The following is an 18,755-nucleotide window of genomic DNA, read 5'->3' as shown; positions in this document are numbered from 1 at the left end:
CTTGATTTCGCCATTCTACAATGTATACATATTTCAAAACATATTGTACATGATAAATATATATAATTTTATCTGTTAATTGAATAAATAAATAAAAGGTTGGTGTTTTGTATGCCACTTAGAGACAAATGAACAGATGGCTTTCTGTCAAGCAAAGAAGTGTTATATTTCTTCAGCTATATTCTGATGCTGAGCAGAAAACAGCAGTGTAGTATATAAATAAGCAAAAACACTGACGCATGTGCCCCGTTGCTGCTCAAGGTTCTCTATATTGCAGTGCCAATTCATATTTTATTTATAAAATTATATATATATATATTTAATCAGAGTCAGCATATGCTAACAGTTTGGCAAAATAAGTTTTGAGCTGATATCACCAAGCATTGTTACTTATTTTCAACCTTTGTCAACAAGGAAGGATCCTAACATAGCTACAGGACCCATCCATCATACTTATTCATCCTTCAGGTAGAAATATTTATTGCTCACCAGATATCAGATATCTATTTATCCCCCATGTTTCTCCACCCCTTGATTTTAAGCAACATGTTCAGTCCAGTGGACTGTAAGAGGAGGTGATGCGTGTCACTTCCTCGTTAAGGCATTTAAGAGCCTGTGCTCAGCCCTCCAGATAGCTTCTTTCCCTGCTGCTGTAATCCTGAAGGCTATGAGTTGAGCCACAAGAAGGATGTACCTAGATAGCTCCATCACTACATAAGAGAGAAGTGGCCTGGAGAATCTCCCTACTCACATTGGGATTTGTGTAAACAGGTTGTAACCTTTATTGTGTAAAGCCTCTGAGACTTAAGCCTTACTTTTCTGACTAATCTAATTGTTTATCCTTCACCTACTTATATACTATTTTTACTGCCTTGAATTATGTTGAGATGCTTCAGACAAGGCTAGATCTTTTCTACTAAATCAGCTTAACCCAGCCTGTTAGTCCTCTGCAGTAGCCTGGAGCTACTGGATTTAGACAGGAAAGGAGATCATTCTTACTGTCTACCTCACCCAAGTTCTCTGCTCCACTAAAGACCATATGTTATTTGAATAGGGATTTGCTAACAGCTCTTAATTCTTTCAAGTTATATTTTGAAATAAGTTTCCTTTACGAGAAACATAAGTTTCTCTTAAAAAGAACTTTGACAAAAGCTCCATGAAAAAAAGATTATTTCTCTGATATATTCAACTGTCACTGCCTTTGGTACACCATGACTTCCTTCTACTCACAAATAAGTAGATAACTAATTCTATTAACAAGCACATTAGGGAATAGAAATGGTTTGGTAGCATGTTAGACTAAATGATTTTATGTTGGTATCTGCTTTCCTATTTAAAAGGCTGCTTGGATAATGGATATTTTCCTAATTGTTTTGGAAATTCAGTCTTCTATAGCTAAAATATTGTTATCCTGGACAAGTGCACTAAATTACATGAATTGCTCAAAATCTTGGTAGATCAGATTGATAGTGGAGGTGGAGTACAATGTTACTGTTTTTTGTTTTTTTTGTTTTTTTTTTTTGAGACGGAGTTTTGCTCTTGTTACCCAGGCTGGAGTGCAATGGCGCGATCTCGGCTCACCGCAACCTCCGCCTCCTGGGTTCAGGCAATTCTCCTGCCTCAGCCTCCTGAGTAGCTGGGATTACAGGCACGCGCCACCATGCCCAGCTATTTTTTTTTTGTATTTTTAGTAGAGACGGGGTTTCACCATGTTGACCAGGATGGTCTCGATCTCTTGGCCTCCTGATCCACCACCTCGGCCTCCCAAAGTGCTGGGATTACAGGCTTGAGCCACCGCGCCCGGCCGCCTTGTTATTGTTGTTTATTTGAGAATTGACTGAACAGCCTAATGCTAGTCATTGAGATTAAGTTTAGCCTTTAGAAAACCTATTTCGAGGCCGGGCACAGTGGCTCATGCCTATAATCCCAGCACCTTGGGAGGCCAAGGCGGATGATTCACCTGAGGTCAGGAGTTCAAGACCAGGCTGACCAACATGGTGAAACCCCATCTCTATTAGAAATACAAAAATTAGCTGGGAATTGTGGTACATGCCTGTAATCCCAGCTACTCAGGGCGCTGAGGCACGAGAATCACTTGAACCTGGGAGGCAGAGGTTTCAATGAGCTGAGATCATGCCATTGCACTCCAGCCTGGCAGCCTGGGCAGTAAGAGTGAAACTCTGCCTCAAAAGAAAGGAAGAGAAAGAAAAAGAAAAGAAGGAAGGGAGGAAGGGAGGGAGAGAGGGAGGCAGGGAGGGAGGAAGGAAGGGAGGGAAAAGGGAGAAAGAAAAGAGAGAGAGAGGAAGAGACAGAGAGGGAGGGAGGGAAGGTATTCAGGATGCCATCAACTTCAGGCATTTCAATATGTATATATATATTTTTTTTGAGAGAGAGAGAGATAGTCTTGCTCTGTCCCTCAAGCTGAAGTGCAATGGCACGATCTCAGTTCACTGCAACCTTGGCCTCCCAGATTCAAGAGATTCTCTTGCCTCAGCTTCCTGAGTAGCTGAGATTACAGGCATGAACCACCATGCCCAGCTAATTTTAGTATTTTTAATAGAGATGGGGATTTGCCATGTTGGCCAGGCTGGTCTTGAACTTCTGACCTCAGGTGATCCACCTGCCTCGGCACACAGTCAATGTTTTGCATATCTGGCAAAGTCTATCAAACATGAGATTTAAAAACTAAGTGATACTTATGGGAGAATGTGTTTCAAAGGAAAATAAAGAGTATATCCTGGCTCAACAATCCAGGGAAGATTTTATTTTGTTGACTTTGTTGTTTAATAAAACAGGAGCTCTTACATCAGTTGAGGAAACCACACCATGGCAATATTTTCTCCAGGAGACTGAAAACCTGCATGAATTTATCATTCTAACTTCAATGCTGCAGGTAGTAAATAACTTGGACATAAATATGCCAACCGCCAAACATATATGCAGCCTAAGCACATTGCATGCATATCATATTTTATGGAGTAACCAGCTGATAAAAGCTGACTTATTATAGCTGAACAAGTATTTTGGGTTCCTTATTAAATGATCTATTCAGATTACTTTGTGATGCCAATGTGCAGTGTACATCATATTCTCTCCCTTATGTAGGCTAACTCTTAAATATAATTGTTAACCAGTTGACTTTGTCACGTGTTGTTAAGTCATGATTCTCAACAGTGTTCATATTTGGCTCTAAAAGGTTCTGGAAGGTGGCATCTGCCAGGTGGTAAACCTGGTAGAAATGATGAAATGATAAAATGGGAGGCAGAACTGTGGCTGAGTATATTACAGTTTGTTCAAGAAGTTTAATATGCTGAATAATAAAACACTTTGTAGGTACTTCTAGTAAATTGAAAGTTGCCATCAGTGAAATACCACTCCTCAGAGAAGCCATAAGCCCTTATGCTCGAAATTGTCCCTAGGCAGAGTCAAAGAGCCAAAACCAATTCTCAGTGTCTGTGGAGTTGGTATGTAGCTAAAAGATTGGGGCACTTTCTAGCTTGGTGATGCCGGGAAGGACACTTAAACTTTCTTGGCCTGTTTCTCATCTGTGAAATGGGAACAATAAGAGAGGATGGTAGTGAGGAATGACTTAATACATATAAAGTGCTTGGATCATTGTCTGGCACAAAATAAATTCTGTATAAATGTTTGCTAATACTATTTTAGGCATGTTGCAGCTACTCTATATAATGTGATGCTAAAACTGCCATCAATGTAACAAAAATTAATGTTAAAGTAATTTAATGCCATTTATATGGGTAAAAATGATTACTTCTGACTATCCTATGTTAATTTAAAATTTTATATGCCTTGTGGAATAGGCCATAAGTTGCTCTTTAAAAATAAATTCCAGGCCGGGCGCGGTGGCTCAAGCCTGTAATCCCAGCACTTTGGGAGGCCGAGGTGGGTGGATCACGAGGTCAAGAGATCGAGACCATCCCGGTCAACATGGTGAAACCCCGCCTCTACTAAAAATACAAAAAATTTAGCTGGGCATGGTGGCACGTGCCTATAATCCCAGCTACTCAGGAGGCTGAGGCAGGAGAATTGCCTGAACCCAGGAGGCAGAGGTTGCGGTGAGCCGAGATCGTGCCATTGCACTCCAGCCCGGGTAACAAGAGCGAAACTCCGTCTCAAAAAAATAAAAAATAAAAAATAAAATAAAAAATAAATAAATAAATAAATAAATTCCAGATAGCATGTATCTCTTTCTCATAAAGTCTAGAAAAAATAGGTATTTCTATTTTCTTATAATAAAACCTCATAAAAGTCAAGATTATGTGAAAATTGGGCATTCTTTTTATGACTGATAGGTACTGAGTGCCCTGAATTTTTTAATAATTATCTCTTCCTTTGGCCAGGAATTTCCCAGTTCTTTTGGGATGAAATAAGCTTTTAAATGTTTAGGGTTAGAATTTCACTTTCATTCATATATAACTACTGAGTTAGTTTTTGCAAAGACTAAAAGACAGGATTTTTTTAGTGGTGTTTTTAATATTACTCAAATAATGAACATGCTCTTTGATATCAGATAAGTTAAATGTTTCTGTAAATGGCCAGATAGTAAATATTTTGAGCTTTATATATAGGCCATATAGTCTGTCAAATCCATTCAACTCTGGCATTATGGCATGAAAGCAGCCATATACAACACGGAAGTGCGTGGGAATGGCTATGTGCCAATAGCACTGTGTATAGAAAAGCAGTTAGCAGCGGGATGGTTCTGGCCCATGGACCATAGTTTACTGATTCATATTTTATAAAATTCATTTTTTTTCTTATTTTAGCTAGGGTAAAAGACGTACATATAGAATGTGTACTCACTTATCCATATGCATGTGTGCTTAAAAATTATGAGGATGAAGTACAAAAAAAGGCACTTTAAGAAATTTAATAAAAATACATAATTTCAAGAGAAAATAAAACATGATATTTTATCCAGCATTCATTTGTTAAGTACGCAAAGACTCTTTCTATCTGAATAAGCTCCAGAGCTGGCCTACCATTTTACTTTAGTTCTAAAACCAACCTAGAAGGTTTAATTTACTGATAATCAAAACTATCCTTAAAAATTATCTAAATAGTCTTAAGTTATTATGTATAGAACTCTGTACTGTATTGTTATATATATTCCAAATGTGAGAACCACTGAGCTGGACTAAAGAAAAAAAACCTGTGTACAAAGAATTAGATGGTCTATTTTTCTTTTTAAAATAGTTATTCAAATTATTACAGGGAATGGAGAATTCTACCATGTTTTTTCTTGCCTGCAGACATTTTTATAAACGTTTATTTAAATGTTAAGCCTTTCTAACTTGAATATTTACTAATAGGACTTGTTTGCTACTGCACATTGTGTGTAAATGCTCCCAGTTTAAATGAGCTAACAGGTGTAAAAGCACTTAATACACAGCATCTGTCCCAGACCATATTTTCTGCTTTTGAATCAAACTTGTGTCTGCTCATATTCATATACACATTGGTCTTTAGAGGCTCATAGAAAAGAATTGAGCCATCTGCATCTTGTCTTTCCAACTTGCATTTCCTACTGGGTCTTAAAGAAGAGTTCATAGCTATCAGCGTTTGAGTCTGGGTTCCTTACCTGTAGAGCAACATCTTCCTTGAGGATATGATGGGGTCCACCCTACTAGGAGTAAAATCACACAGGTCCTGACAAAATGCATGGAGATACATAGATTTAGACACCTAGTGTAAGAGAGCTGGACTTTAAAATGGGCCTCAGCTCTGCAATCTCTTATGTATTGTGCATCCTTTGTAGTCCTCCTCGTAGATGAAGATGGTTACACCTGAATGGCTTATGAAGTAGAAAATGAGCCTAGTGCTTTCCAGTAATTCGACTTATTTCTACGTACCACTCCAGTAAGAAGTATACTGTATTGTTTTAAGTGGAGTTTCTAAGCAGAACTACTAATCCAGAATGACTTTTAGGATTCTGAATGTCAAAATTAGTTTAGTACTCCATGGAGAAAATTTAATGAGTTGTTAAAAAATTCTTCTCCATCCTGTGCTGGAGAGAATCAGTGCAGCTTGGGCTAGAGGCCCAGTCCTTTTAAGATTACTGGATATAATTAACGATTTATTAGAATGAATGTATTCTCTTGGGAGAAAATATGATTGTCTGCTATTTATTAGCTGAAGACAATTTAAAAATTTATTCTTCCTTGGATGTAATACCTATAAAGTGCCACTGGAGTGAATCTAAAAGTGAGAAAAAGCATGCAGCAGTTAACATTTTGACTGCTTCATTCTATCGCAATGGTGCCCAGCCATTGGCAAATGCTCAACGTATGACCACTATAAAGAACGATGAGGATATCCATCTCATAGTCTCACAGTTGCCAAATACAAAAAAAAAAAAAAGCCACAAGATGAAATTTATTGCTGAGATACTTGATGTCATTAATGTACATGGATCAGGGATTAAATTCTTAATTTAATCTATTTTTTTTAACAGAAAGAAGCTAGAAAATATTATCAACCCTTTGAGAACACAACATAACGAACTTTGTATTTTACTACTTTCTTGAATAGGTAAGACCCTACTTTCTCTACTCTGAAAAAATTTTTCACAATTGTGAAAAATAACTCTTTGCTAACCTTTTGTTTTCTTAAATCTTTAAATAAGTAACAATTCATTTTAGCAATGGAGAAATAATTTATGAATAGTTATTTCTAATGTTTTAATAGTTATAGCTAATAAGTTTAGTATTATTAAAACAGCACTTCACAGTTTTGAGTTGACTTAATAGTAAGAGAATGGCAAACTCTTTCTCTGAATCAGGATTGAACTCAGCCTGTCTCTCCTGCTGTGGTTAACAATGCCAATGGTATTTCCTCAGCACGTATCACATCCAGGCATGGTCCTACGTGACTTAATTTGCATAAATCAATTCATTTATTTCTTAAACAGCCCTATGAGGTAGATATGGGGATCATCCCCATTTTATAGATTACAGGCATGAGGCAGAGAGAGAGGAGGTGGACGCAGGGATTCACCTCAGATGGAATACATGGCTCTGGAAGCAGGCACTGGAAAGAACACCAGCCCTAGCTGTTATTAGGAAAGTGGTTTCATATTGTGGTAGAAATGTCTAGCAGTCAGACTCTCCTACCTTTTGAATAGTATTTATCCAAACTAATGGAATAAAAATAATTAGAATGAACAAGCTATAAATGCATAGCAGGTAAACTTATATTTTATGTTTGCATTTGTTACTTAAAAAATTTTTGCATGAGTAAGTAAAGAATATATACACGTTAGCTCAGTTACAAGCAGAAACAATATTATTCTTTATTTTACATCTTTCTTTAAACCCAAATTCCTATTATAAAAGCATAATACAATTATGGAAAGATTATAAATGAATGATTTCTTGTTCTAGGAAATATATTTGAATTTAGTTTTTTTTTAATTAGAAGTACTGAATATGCGATCTTAAATTGGCCACAGCAGGATTCACTTTCTTGCTGTTATTATTTATTTTGTTTTTAAGCAAGAAAATTTATAAGATGTGAAAGCAAAATATAAAAAAATTATAGGTCGGGTGCAGTGACTCACGCTTATAATCCCAGCATTTTGGGAGGCCGAGGCAGACGGATCATGAGGTCAGGAGTTTGAGACCAGCCTGGCCTAACATAGTGAAAATCCGTCTCTACTAAAAGTACAAAAACTTGGCCAGATGTAGTGGTGAGTACCTGTAATCCCAGCTACTCGGGAGTCTGAGTCAGGAGAATCGCTTGAACCTGTGAGGTGGAGGTTGCAGTGAGCTGAGATCGTACCATTGTACTCCAGCCTAGGTGACAGTGTGACTCTGTCTCAAAAAAAAAAAAAAAAAAAAAGATAGCAAACCCTAAATATCCATCACAAAGATTAAACAAATGCTAACATTCAGCTCTATTAAAATCTTATCTAAAGAAATAAACCATCACAGATGTCATCAAAGCTCCTCCTGCTTCCTTTTTAGTTTCTTCCATTCTTCCAGAGATGTCCAAACCCTAAAGATGACATAACCTTACTATGTGTGTTCTAACAGTGCTGTGACATGTGTAATAAACAAATGTCAAACAATTATTAACCTTTTAAAAGTTTACTTAAAGGGCATCACACTGTCGATATTCTTTTGCAGCTCATCTTCACCCAATGTTATATGTAGGGATTCTTTCATATCGAGAGATGAAGATCTGGTTGACACATTCTGTTATAAAGTTGACTTATTTTAATGTTTTAATCTTCTGGTGCTTAGTATTATTAATTATTATTTCTAAATAACTTTCAGCATTTTAAAGGTTTAATGTTAAAATGGTTTAAGCATAGCTTGCAAACCTTATTTTGGATTTATGTATAATGAATAAGTTTTTAATGTATAATATCACACTAATCCTGCTTATGTTTTATGTTTTCAACTGGAAAAACATTTTTTTAAAAATTTGGCTTGTAAAGATCTTACTAATTTAATGAGACTCATAATTTCACTTTTTTGCTGTAATACAATAGTTAGAATCTGTTTTATCTCCTTATTCATGAAATACTTACTATTCCCAAATATAGTATAAATTACTACCTTTGGAATTTAAGATACTTAAAATACCTTTGTTTGGCCCATGAAGATAACTTAAAAGTCAAATACCTTTGTTTGGCCCAGGAGTTGCTCATATTCTCCTAGAAAATAATCGAAGATGTTAAAACAGAAGATATTTTTTTTTTCAAATTTTTTTTCTAACAGTATAGCTAATTTTAGAATTTGTTTAAGGTAAAAGAAATGTCAGTATATGGTAGTAAAATAGACATAGACTCTTTCCCAACTTTTATTTTCTGAGGGAAATAAATTATTTTGTCAGAGTTGGGGAAGAAAGAGGAAGAGAAAACTAACCTTTCTGGGCAAATATGAGTAAATATGAGATTTTATGTAAGTATCTTAGGTCAAAAATGCATTACCATTTTGCACAGAGGAAAATAAGGCCCAGATACCTCAGGTAACTTATTCAAGATCATATAATGATTGCAGAGCCTGGATTCAAACTCATCTCTTTCAGGCCTTGAAACTATTCTGCCTACCAGAAAATAAATTGGAAAAACCTAATCTGTTTGTCGCATAAATAGAAATTTTGTTTATGTCACTAATATTTATTGGAATCCTTTTATATGAGTAGAGGGCCAATGTTAGGAAAGCAAGGAAGACGCAATACTTAAAATGAGAAAACAGGCTATTGAAAACCGTGAAGATTCATTTAGTGATGCCACTAAATGTTACCATTTAATTAGACATTTTTATTTTGTTGTGATACCATTACATTGTTTACCAGATGATTATCTTTGAAATTACCTAGCCATACCAATTCAATTAAACTGCACAGGATAACGGGAGTGCAAATGTTTTACAAATGACAAAATCTTTGCAATCATTTGCTAATATTACTAATTCTCATATTCTGTGAATTTAGAGTTGAATACTTCTATCCTAACACATGTCTTTCTAAATGTGGTTGAAGTTTGAGTCTTACTAACTTATACAGAATTCACATATTTTTCTGCCAGGCATAGTGGCTCACGCCTGTAATACCAGAACTTTGGGAGGCTGAGGTGGGTGGATCATGAGGTCAGGAATTCAAGACCAGCCTGACCAACATGGTGAAATCCCATCTCTACTAAAAATATAAAAATTAAGCAAGTGTGGTGGCATGTGCCTATAATCCCAGCTACTCAGGAGGCTGAGGCAGGAGAATTGCTTGAACCCCAGAGGTGGAGGTTGCAGTGAGCCGAGATCACACCTCTGGACTCCAGCCTGGGTGCCAGAGTAAGACTCCATATCAAAAAAAAAAAAAAGAATTCACATATTTTTCACACCAAAACTCCCTTAAATATTAGAGTGCAGTGGTTAGCAACTCTGAAAGTTTGTTTGTTTCCAGCATGCACCACCTGTTAAAGGCATAATTTAATCTCTTTAAGCTTCATAGTAGATAAGTACAGTACCAAGCTCATACCTGTCCAGGATCTTATTATGTCTTATCATCTCTATCTATATCATTCACATCTACTCTCTCTCATTTTTACTACGATCATAACCCCCTGTGCTCAGTCTTGCTTTCCTATAGTCTGTAGTTCACATGGAAGTCAGAATGATCTTTTAAAAAATCTTATCAATTGATATGACTCTCCTATTCAGAATCCACCAATGGCTGCCTGTAATATAGCCCATATTCCTACAATGGCCAATAAGATGCTACATACACTGGCATCTTCTACCTTCCTGACATCATCTTAACATGATCTCCTCTCGTGGAGGGCAGAGACTGTGATGTTCAGAGCTGTATCCCTAGCCCCTAGAACTACCACTATCGTGGTGGATGGGCCCTCAACTTGCTAAAGGGATGACTAGCTATGCAAGAGTTACCATGGAACAATACAGGTAGATGCTGTGCACACAGAATACACTTAATGCACAACAGTAATAGTCGTTGCCCTTTTAAGGATTCCTTTGGTTTGTTTCAACAGAGGCCATCACGTCTGCAATGCTAAAGCACTTTCATGTTTTTGACTCATGATTTTATAGCATTATGAGAAATTTTGTTTAGCTGATTTATAATTTCAAGCCATAATGTATAATACCAGAAGAAGGAAAAATGCACATAGACAAATCAGGAACAAATTAGCTGGATGAGAAAGCCAAGTGAAGAGCAGAAAATATTTATTATTCCTTGCAGTCTTTTAACTAAATAGTAATACTAAGATTTACCACATTCAACATAGGTTAAACTTTATCTTCAGAATAGATTTCTATCTTTTCATCACTCATAGATGAGCAAAGTTTATCCTTTAAGACAATTTTCTGTAAAATAGGCTGGTTTTTTTTTGTTTTATTTTTTACAATATTCCTAGGAGAAGCACTTGATGAGTGTTTATATTTTTTAGAATATTTGGCAAGGGAAAGACAAACAGTAGCACCACAATACCCCAACATTTAGGGAAATGAGAAAGAAAGCCTGGTATTTTCACCATCCTCTCTGAAAATAAGTACTTTGACTTGCACTGATTACTACTTTATCAGCATTCAGCTCTGCTCCGTGGCACTCTGTGCAAATAATTTTAAGGACAGATTAAGCATTCTAAAAATAAATTCTATTGGTAAATTTGGGTGTTTATAAAAGCCTATTCGATTCTGTACTATCAGCTGGCAGTCATATCCAGACCTCAAGCTACTCTGGCTCTTATTGAGCAAGAACCTATTCCAAGGATGAGGTTTTGAAGAGGGATCTCTCATAGTTAACTAGAGACAGAAAGAGGGAGAATTGCCCACTTTGGCAGGAGTTAAAATAACAATAACAGCCCTCCTACTTACAAGCTGAGTCATCAGCACATTCTACTGATTTCTCAGTAATTCTGGGCAGATTGTTTGGGCTGGAATCTGTAGGCAGAGGTAGGCACCACCTGCTTCAAAATGCTGTAGTTCTTATTAGAAGGGTGTTGTTATTAAGTCTTGTCTTTTAACAGTTTGACTAATTGGAGATAGGAAAAGAAAAAAAAAATGGTGCTGATGAGCACTTTTTCCAATGCTTAGCCTTTTTAAAAATGGTGGTCCAGGCATGGGTATTGTGCAATTAGTTCTTTTACTGGCTATGAGTATAAGTCACTTTGCTTAAGCAGAATAGGGAAGATTATTAGATGGTTCCTGAGTGACCTCATAATCCAAGAGCTCTGAAACAGATCTTATGAAAGTCTAGAATCAGAAACCAAACATGAGCGAGGAACCAAAGCCACCATTTTCCCAGTCTCTCTTGGGCTCCTCAGCCCAACTTCTCTGTAGCTCCCTTTAATTCAGGCGACTATAGATAGCTCTTTATGTAGAGACTAGATTTCCCTATTGCCCTTTATACAAGCACAGCTCTCAAGTGTGCTTTCTCATGAATGCCAGCTTCAAACAATATATCAATTTTTAATGACCTGAGCTGCTTAGTTAATAAGCTGTAATAAATGGAATAGATAAGTGGCACATATATAGATGCCAGGATGCTATACCTATGGGTGGAAAGAAGAAAGAATAATCAATGAAACAGAGTCTTGATGGTAAGACACCCTCAAAAGCTATTAAAAATTTTTATGGTACAATTTATTTATACCCTAAGTCTTCCCTTCCACAAAATTCCCCATCACTGAATTTCATTGGCGTATAAAGAGTCAAAGAGTAGGATGTTAAGGGATTAGAAGAGCAGGGAGTGTAGCCAGTCTCCAAGGAAAAGACAAATGGATAAGGACTTCTTGACTCTGGTTTTTGTATAATTGATACTTTAGGAAATGTTCACTACATACTATTTTTTCCTTCTTATTTAAGTACCTGTGTATATTTTATGGTTGTGAACTCATGAAAACTCAATTACTATACTGATCAAGAGTCTTTTCCATATTGGTTGGTGTTCTGAAACTGAGGATGTCTATAAGCCCTTGAAAGTCTTGTTCAAGCTCTCCTTGCCCCTTGGGCTAGAAAGTAACATTTTTCAAGATTGAAGGGAGCTGCAACAAAAAAAAGAGAGTAAGTGGAGAGCAAAATGACTGTCATAGACAAATCTGGAGACAGAACAAGCAGCTTAAGGAAGCATTTCTGGTGCAAAGTTAGCTAGCATTCAGGCTTTAGCTTGCCACATTTTCTTGTAAAAATAAAACTAAAACTGTTTATAAGATGCATTCATCTGTCTGTCCTGTCCCTGTGATGCAATATGAAAATGTGAACTTAGCAAGAGGTGTGCAGGTATGTGGATGATGTCTGTGCATTTACATGCACACCTTAAACCAACATTTCAGTATTTATAGTTCCAAAGACCACCATGGATAGAGTGTGATATGAGGAACTTTGCAAGCAGACAACTGTCCTGTGGACCTAGCTGTTCCTGAGGAGGTGAATGGCCATTTTCCCAGAATTGGTATGTTTGACCAGTTCCCTATTTTTCCCTCAGGCTTCTACTATAGGCAAAAAAAAAAAAAAGTAGTAAACAAGTAAACATTTTTCCCAATGGTCATAATCTAACCTCAGCATAATACTTGCTTAATTCTCACTGAAATACATAAAAAAATATAAACTTCTTTTCAAGCCAGTCTTGTTTTTATAAGAGAGAAAAGAGTGTGTGATGAAGCAAAGATCTTTCTATTTAATCCTTAAAAAAGTATTTTAACCCTACTTTGTTCAAGTCTCCGTTCTATAAAGCATGGGAAAAATCCAAATGAGAATTGTGTAGATGCATGAAACTGCAATATGTGTTAAAAGAAACAGTAAGTCCATTTTAATTGGATTATGTAAGGTAGGGGACTGAGCTGAGTCAGAAGGAGTAAATTGAAATAGGAGAGTGGAGACGATATGAAACCTAACCTAGGGGTGTGTACTTTATTCATTAGCTAGTGAGGATTCAGTAGGCAACACGGTTTCTGGGCAGAGGAATGATGTGATCAAATTTGGAAGTTTGATTACACTGGCAAAGATATATAGAATGAATTAGACAGTAGATTCTGAAGCAAAATGAAATTGGAGGTTTATATCACTAATATGTGTTTACGTCTTCAACGTGGTATTGGACAAAAATTGAGTGGAAAAGAAATCTGTCGCTAAGGAAAATGGTCAGGACTGGAATTATGGACTAGGAATTCATCTACATATCCAGTATCTGAAGTATTTGGAGTGAAGGGCCATGAAGAAGAAAATAATGCCAGAAAAGAACAAAGAACATTAGGAAACATTCACATTGGCGGGGAGAAGTGGAGAAACAGAAAAATTAGAAGGATATTTAGAAGGAATCATGCCTAATATGCACGAAGGTTATTATTCCAGAAAATGACATTTAAGTCAAGAGAAGAGAAACAACCAACAAAAAGTATCATACTTCATACTTAATAGGTTATCAGTGACTATTAAAAGACAGGAAAACAGTAACTACAAAGTCTCTGTCTTCAACTCCATCCCTCAGACTTTCTACCATGCCCTGGCCAATCCCATCCATCATCAGGCATCACAAACTCACATGTTCCTCTGTGCTCTTCCTGGCATCCAAAGTTTTAATGTATCTCCATTGCTATCCTCAAGATGTCCAAGTAGAAATTCAAGAATCTATTGTTTAATCCTCTTGCTGTAATTTCTAAATTTGTCCAGGCACCAAGTTCTGAAGTATCTCAGAAAGCTGAGCCATCCTCTTCCTCACTCTTACTCCCTCAGCCCAGCACATCTATCTGAACCTTTCAGTGGCCTTTGTTTCTCTGCTCTGACTCCTTTATAAACTGACTCTCCTCCATGCTATCACTGTGTAATTTTTAGTATGTATCAGAAATTTCTTTTTCCTGCATCAAATTTTCTTACCGTCTAAAAGTCTAAACATATTAAATACCATTTAGAACAGGGGTCAAAGCAAGTGTTTCTGGACAATCTTTAGTCTTTCTTTTCTACTCAATTGCCTTTTCTTCATTCTAACCTCAGCAGGTGACCTGTTGCTTCCTTGATTTAATTATTTCTTTTTGTATGTCACAACCATCACCCTTGTTATTTCTGTTACTCCTGTTTAAATACCCACATTCCCCTTGTCTGCCTTACAAGCCTATGCCTATTCAATTCAAATGCCATTCCTTCTATGAAGCTTTTTTTTCTAGTTCTAAAAAAGTAGTATTAATTGTGCCTTTAGGCAATGAGGGGCATCTGTAGCCTTTTAAATGTATCTACACTATAGAAAAATCATCTTGGCATGTCATTATTCCGATCCACTTGGTGAAGCCTCAAAGGCAACAGTTTCATCACATCCATAATTGTGCTTCCAAAACCATGTTATTAGATTTTAAACAAAACAATATTTAGTAAATTGTTGTTAATAGTTGTTACTAAGTTATGAGTAAAAGAGTGAGTAGTTGATAAATAAATGGATTAAAGAGATGAACAGAAATGAGCTGTAGTCTTGAGATGGCAGATTTACAAAATAGATTTTATGGTGATGGTTACTGTTTATTATCCTTTCCTGTGTGGGGCAGAAAGGGGGGTTGTTTTGGGTAGGAAAAAAGAGACTGTTTGTAGTCAGAAATTAAGAAAAGGAAGAAGAATGAGCTGGCATTGTGAGACCATGAGGGGTTACTTGACAAAGTTTTGGAGGAGGCAGGAAAAAGATTTGTTAAAGAGCAAATAGATTGACAAAATGAGGGCCACCCATTCCTCTGAAAAAGGTGACCACAATGAGGACAAATGAAGAGGCCCTGGAGAGACAAGACAAGATGTAGACCCTGGGCAGGGCTTCTGTCTTTTACCATCTCAGGAAAGGGAGGGCTTCTGCTTTGCTTTTGGCAAACATCAAGCTGTCCTAAGATTCCCTGAATGTGATTGCACATTCTGTCCCCACGCTGACCAGAAAGCAGATGCTACAAAAGGACCAGCCCAGAAGCTGGGCCATCTTTGCTCCAGCTACACCAGAGAAGGGCATGAAGAGAGAAATTTAGGAAGAGCTGCAGGAAATTCTCTTTCCTCAAGTTTGCTCTCTCACTTCTCCCACTCCACCTCCCACAGGGTGTTCTAGTTGCTGTCAAGATTTGCTGTGCAGGCAATAAATTGGGGACAGTGATTTCAGTGTTACATTGAATCCTGTTTCTTCTATTAGTCTCATCTATTTTTTGGAAAATCTCATTATACTTTTCTTCAAAGTATCTTAGCTAGGATTTGCTCATTGCTGTAACAAACAGATCTAGAAATGTGTAAACTTTGTCTATAATTTTGTTTCTTGCTCACCCAACAGTCCAGGTTGGGTGTTCCAATTGAAACGTTGTTTGTTCTCTTTGTAGTCAGCCAGGGTGCTGTTTCCTTCCACGTGTGGCTTTGCTTTGTTATTTTCTGCATCCAGTGAGTGGAAGGAAAAAGACCAACAAGGAGCATGCAGCAATTGCACATGAGGTGATCTTTGAAGTGTACAGAGAGCACTTCTTTCTGTGCACCTGCCATTGGTTTGAACTCAGTAATTTCAATACACCTAAATGCAAGTAAGTTAAGAATTGTACTGTAGCTATATGCTCAAAAAAAAAGAAGATTCTGGTAAATGATTAGCAGGGCAAATCATATATACCAAGGGCAAATCTGTCTACAAATTAATATATTTGAATACTTGGATCAAATAGCTTAAGCTATGGCAAAAAATAGATGTCAATTATACCATAGAGATGAGAGTATGGATCATAACTTTAATATCATGTTAAAATGGTAAATATATTAGATACACCAGTGTTTTGAAGTTAATTCTCACAATAATAGAGAAAGCAAGTATTTTTACTGGGCAAAATAGTGAGACCTCATCTCATCTCATTAAAAATAAAAATTAGCTGGAAATGATGGCACCTGCCTGTAGTCCCAGCTACTCGGGAAACTGAGGTGGGAGGATTGCTTGAGCCCACGAGTTGGAAGAAGCTTGAGAGAGCTATGATCATGCCCCTACATTCCAGCCTGGGTGACAGAGTAAGACCTCTGACTCTAGAAGAAAAAGAAAAAATAATAAATCAGATATTTTACATAACTCTCATTATAAAAATAATCAATTTCCAAAATGATAATGGCTTCAAAAGCATAGTGTCTATTGTCATTCTTGGATTCTTTAGTAACTTCTTATTAAGGAATCTGTTGATTAGTAAATGTAAAAAGCCTTATTATTGAACAAAATAATTATTTGTACTTTAATGAGTTTCTAAAATTTATTATAAAGAGACAAATTTGGCATGGCCAATTAAAACTCATTTTTGTACTGAAAAGGATATATTCCCTTTTAAGGAAAAATAAAGAGTAAAAGTTTAATAGAAAAAAAAAAACCCTGAGTTGATACTTTTGCAAAAATGTTGAAAAAATTGTGATGTTTTGATGAACTTACCAATAACCATATATAGTCCTGACATGATAATTTATGTTTGCTCCATCCATACTATTTGTTTGGACATTTATAAACATTACTGTTTACGTGGAGGGTAGCAGTACACCTGATTTATATGAATGGAATGTAGCGTGTTGCAGTGTTGCATGAAAGCTGTTCTGTTGGATAAATATTTTACAAAATCAATTTATCTGCTAAATAATTCTGTAATGGAGTTTTTGCTTCCTGTGAATGCAGAATTCTTGCAAAAATACTGCATGGCAGTTAAGTGTGTAATTGCTGGTTTCTCCCTGAAAGTTAAAACTCCTTTTCTCTTTGAGAGTAGGTGGCCATTTGATAGAATTCTTACATCATTAGAGAGCATTTCAAAGGAAGAAAACTGGCCTTTCCTACAAGCATGTAAGCAAAGACAGTTTGATGTTTTCATCTATGTGAGATTAAGTAGCCAACAGAACCCCAACGTGGCTGAACTCGGAGGCTGATTCCTTCTGAGTGTCTCTGTGAAATCTTTCTTCCTAAGAAGTATGATGATTTACTTAAACCTGGTAATTTCTTGAGATTTTTACTTTTTTCTTTTTTTTTTAATATTTATTTTTTTTATTGCATTTTAGGTTTTGGGGTACATGTGATGAACATGCAAGATTGTTGCATAGGTACACACATGGCAGTGTGCTTTGCTGCCTTCCGTCCCCTCACCTGTATCTGTCATTTCTCCCCATGCTATCTCTTCCCACCTCCCCACCCCCCGCCCCTCCCCCATTTCCCCCCAACGGACCCCAGTGTGTAGTGCTCCCCTCCCTGTGTCCATGTCTTTTTCTTTTTTCACCCACCTTCTGCACTTTTCTAATGAATGTCAAGGACTCCAGTTGTACCATGTGCTCAGTAATTACTACAGAAGGCAGTTTGATTCTGAGACAGTTGTAGTCTCTGTCAGAGAAATTTAGAATTCACTAAAGCAAATACTTCAGTGAGGGAGTGCCAAAGCTTGAGTCATTTACAACCATTGTGAACAGAGCTCTAGGAAAGACCCAGTAGTAATTAATCCTGAATAAAGAGCAAAGGGCCACCACAATAAAAAAAAAAAAAAAAAGACCTTTTTCTAACACAGACAGACGGCTGTGGCACTAGAAAGTTCTTCCTACTGGGAAGCAGTGTGTAAGCCTTCTTGTTTTGAGCTTGTGTGTTCCTTTTTGGCATGTGTTTACAATTGGAGTGAGTCCTGTTTTTGGAGTGTGAGAATGCAAGAGAGAACTTTATTTTAAAAGCAAGGGGAATTAAAATTATAGTATAAGATAATGTTATATATACACACAAATGTATATACACACACATATACACACACAATGTTGTATATATACAAATATATATACACACAAAATTGAAAATATCGTAGCATAATACATTGCATATGCACACTGATCTATAATATCTATACACATACATCTATGGATTATTTATACATTGTAAGATTTGACTGAAACATGAGGGCAGGGAAATTCTTCATTGAAGTACTGTAGGGAAGTAGCATACCAATGTATATTTTTACTGTAATTTTCTCATGGTAAGAACTGAGTAACTATGTTACATAGTTTGAAATATTTGTACATGGAAAACACACAGAAAAACCTTCTAACTTTATTTTCTCCATTATAGTTTAAGTAATGACAAGCCTATTCTGCAACCGTTGTTTCTGGCATCCAGAGTCTACCATGCTTAAGAGCCTACAAAGACTTCCCAGCTTGTATAGGATCCTGTAGAGCTTTGTCAGGTGAATTTTTAGAATTATACACTAAAACTCTAAAAATCACAGAGTGCCAAGCAAAAGCTGAGAACCTACTTGAATAGTGTTCTCTGCAAGCAAGAGTACTGCTGCT

General features: G+C 36.6%; 1 protein-coding gene across 37 annotated transcripts in view; it reads left to right on the top strand.

The window, feature by feature from the left end:
• MAP2 (microtubule associated protein 2) overlaps nucleotides 1-18,755 on the top strand; it is a 299,602-nt gene that overhangs the window by 189,479 nt on the left and 91,368 nt on the right. For 34 of the 37 annotated variants that reach the window (XM_074399100.1, XM_010336378.3, XM_074399098.1 and 31 more), the window contains one exon: nucleotides 6,476-6,552. The exons of the other annotated variants lie outside the window; for them this stretch is intronic. The gene's annotated coding sequence lies outside the window, so the exon portion shown is untranslated. The remainder of the gene's footprint in view (nucleotides 1-6,475; nucleotides 6,553-18,755) is intronic. 37 annotated transcript variants of the gene reach the window in all.

The sequence above is a fragment of the Saimiri boliviensis genome, chromosome 5 (assembly GCF_048565385.1).
Source record: "Saimiri boliviensis isolate mSaiBol1 chromosome 5, mSaiBol1.pri, whole genome shotgun sequence".
Classification (NCBI taxonomy): Eukaryota; Metazoa; Chordata; class Mammalia; order Primates; family Cebidae; genus Saimiri; species Saimiri boliviensis.
The sequence above is the reverse complement of the archived record's forward strand: the minus strand, read 5'-3'. Positions and strand labels throughout refer to the sequence as shown.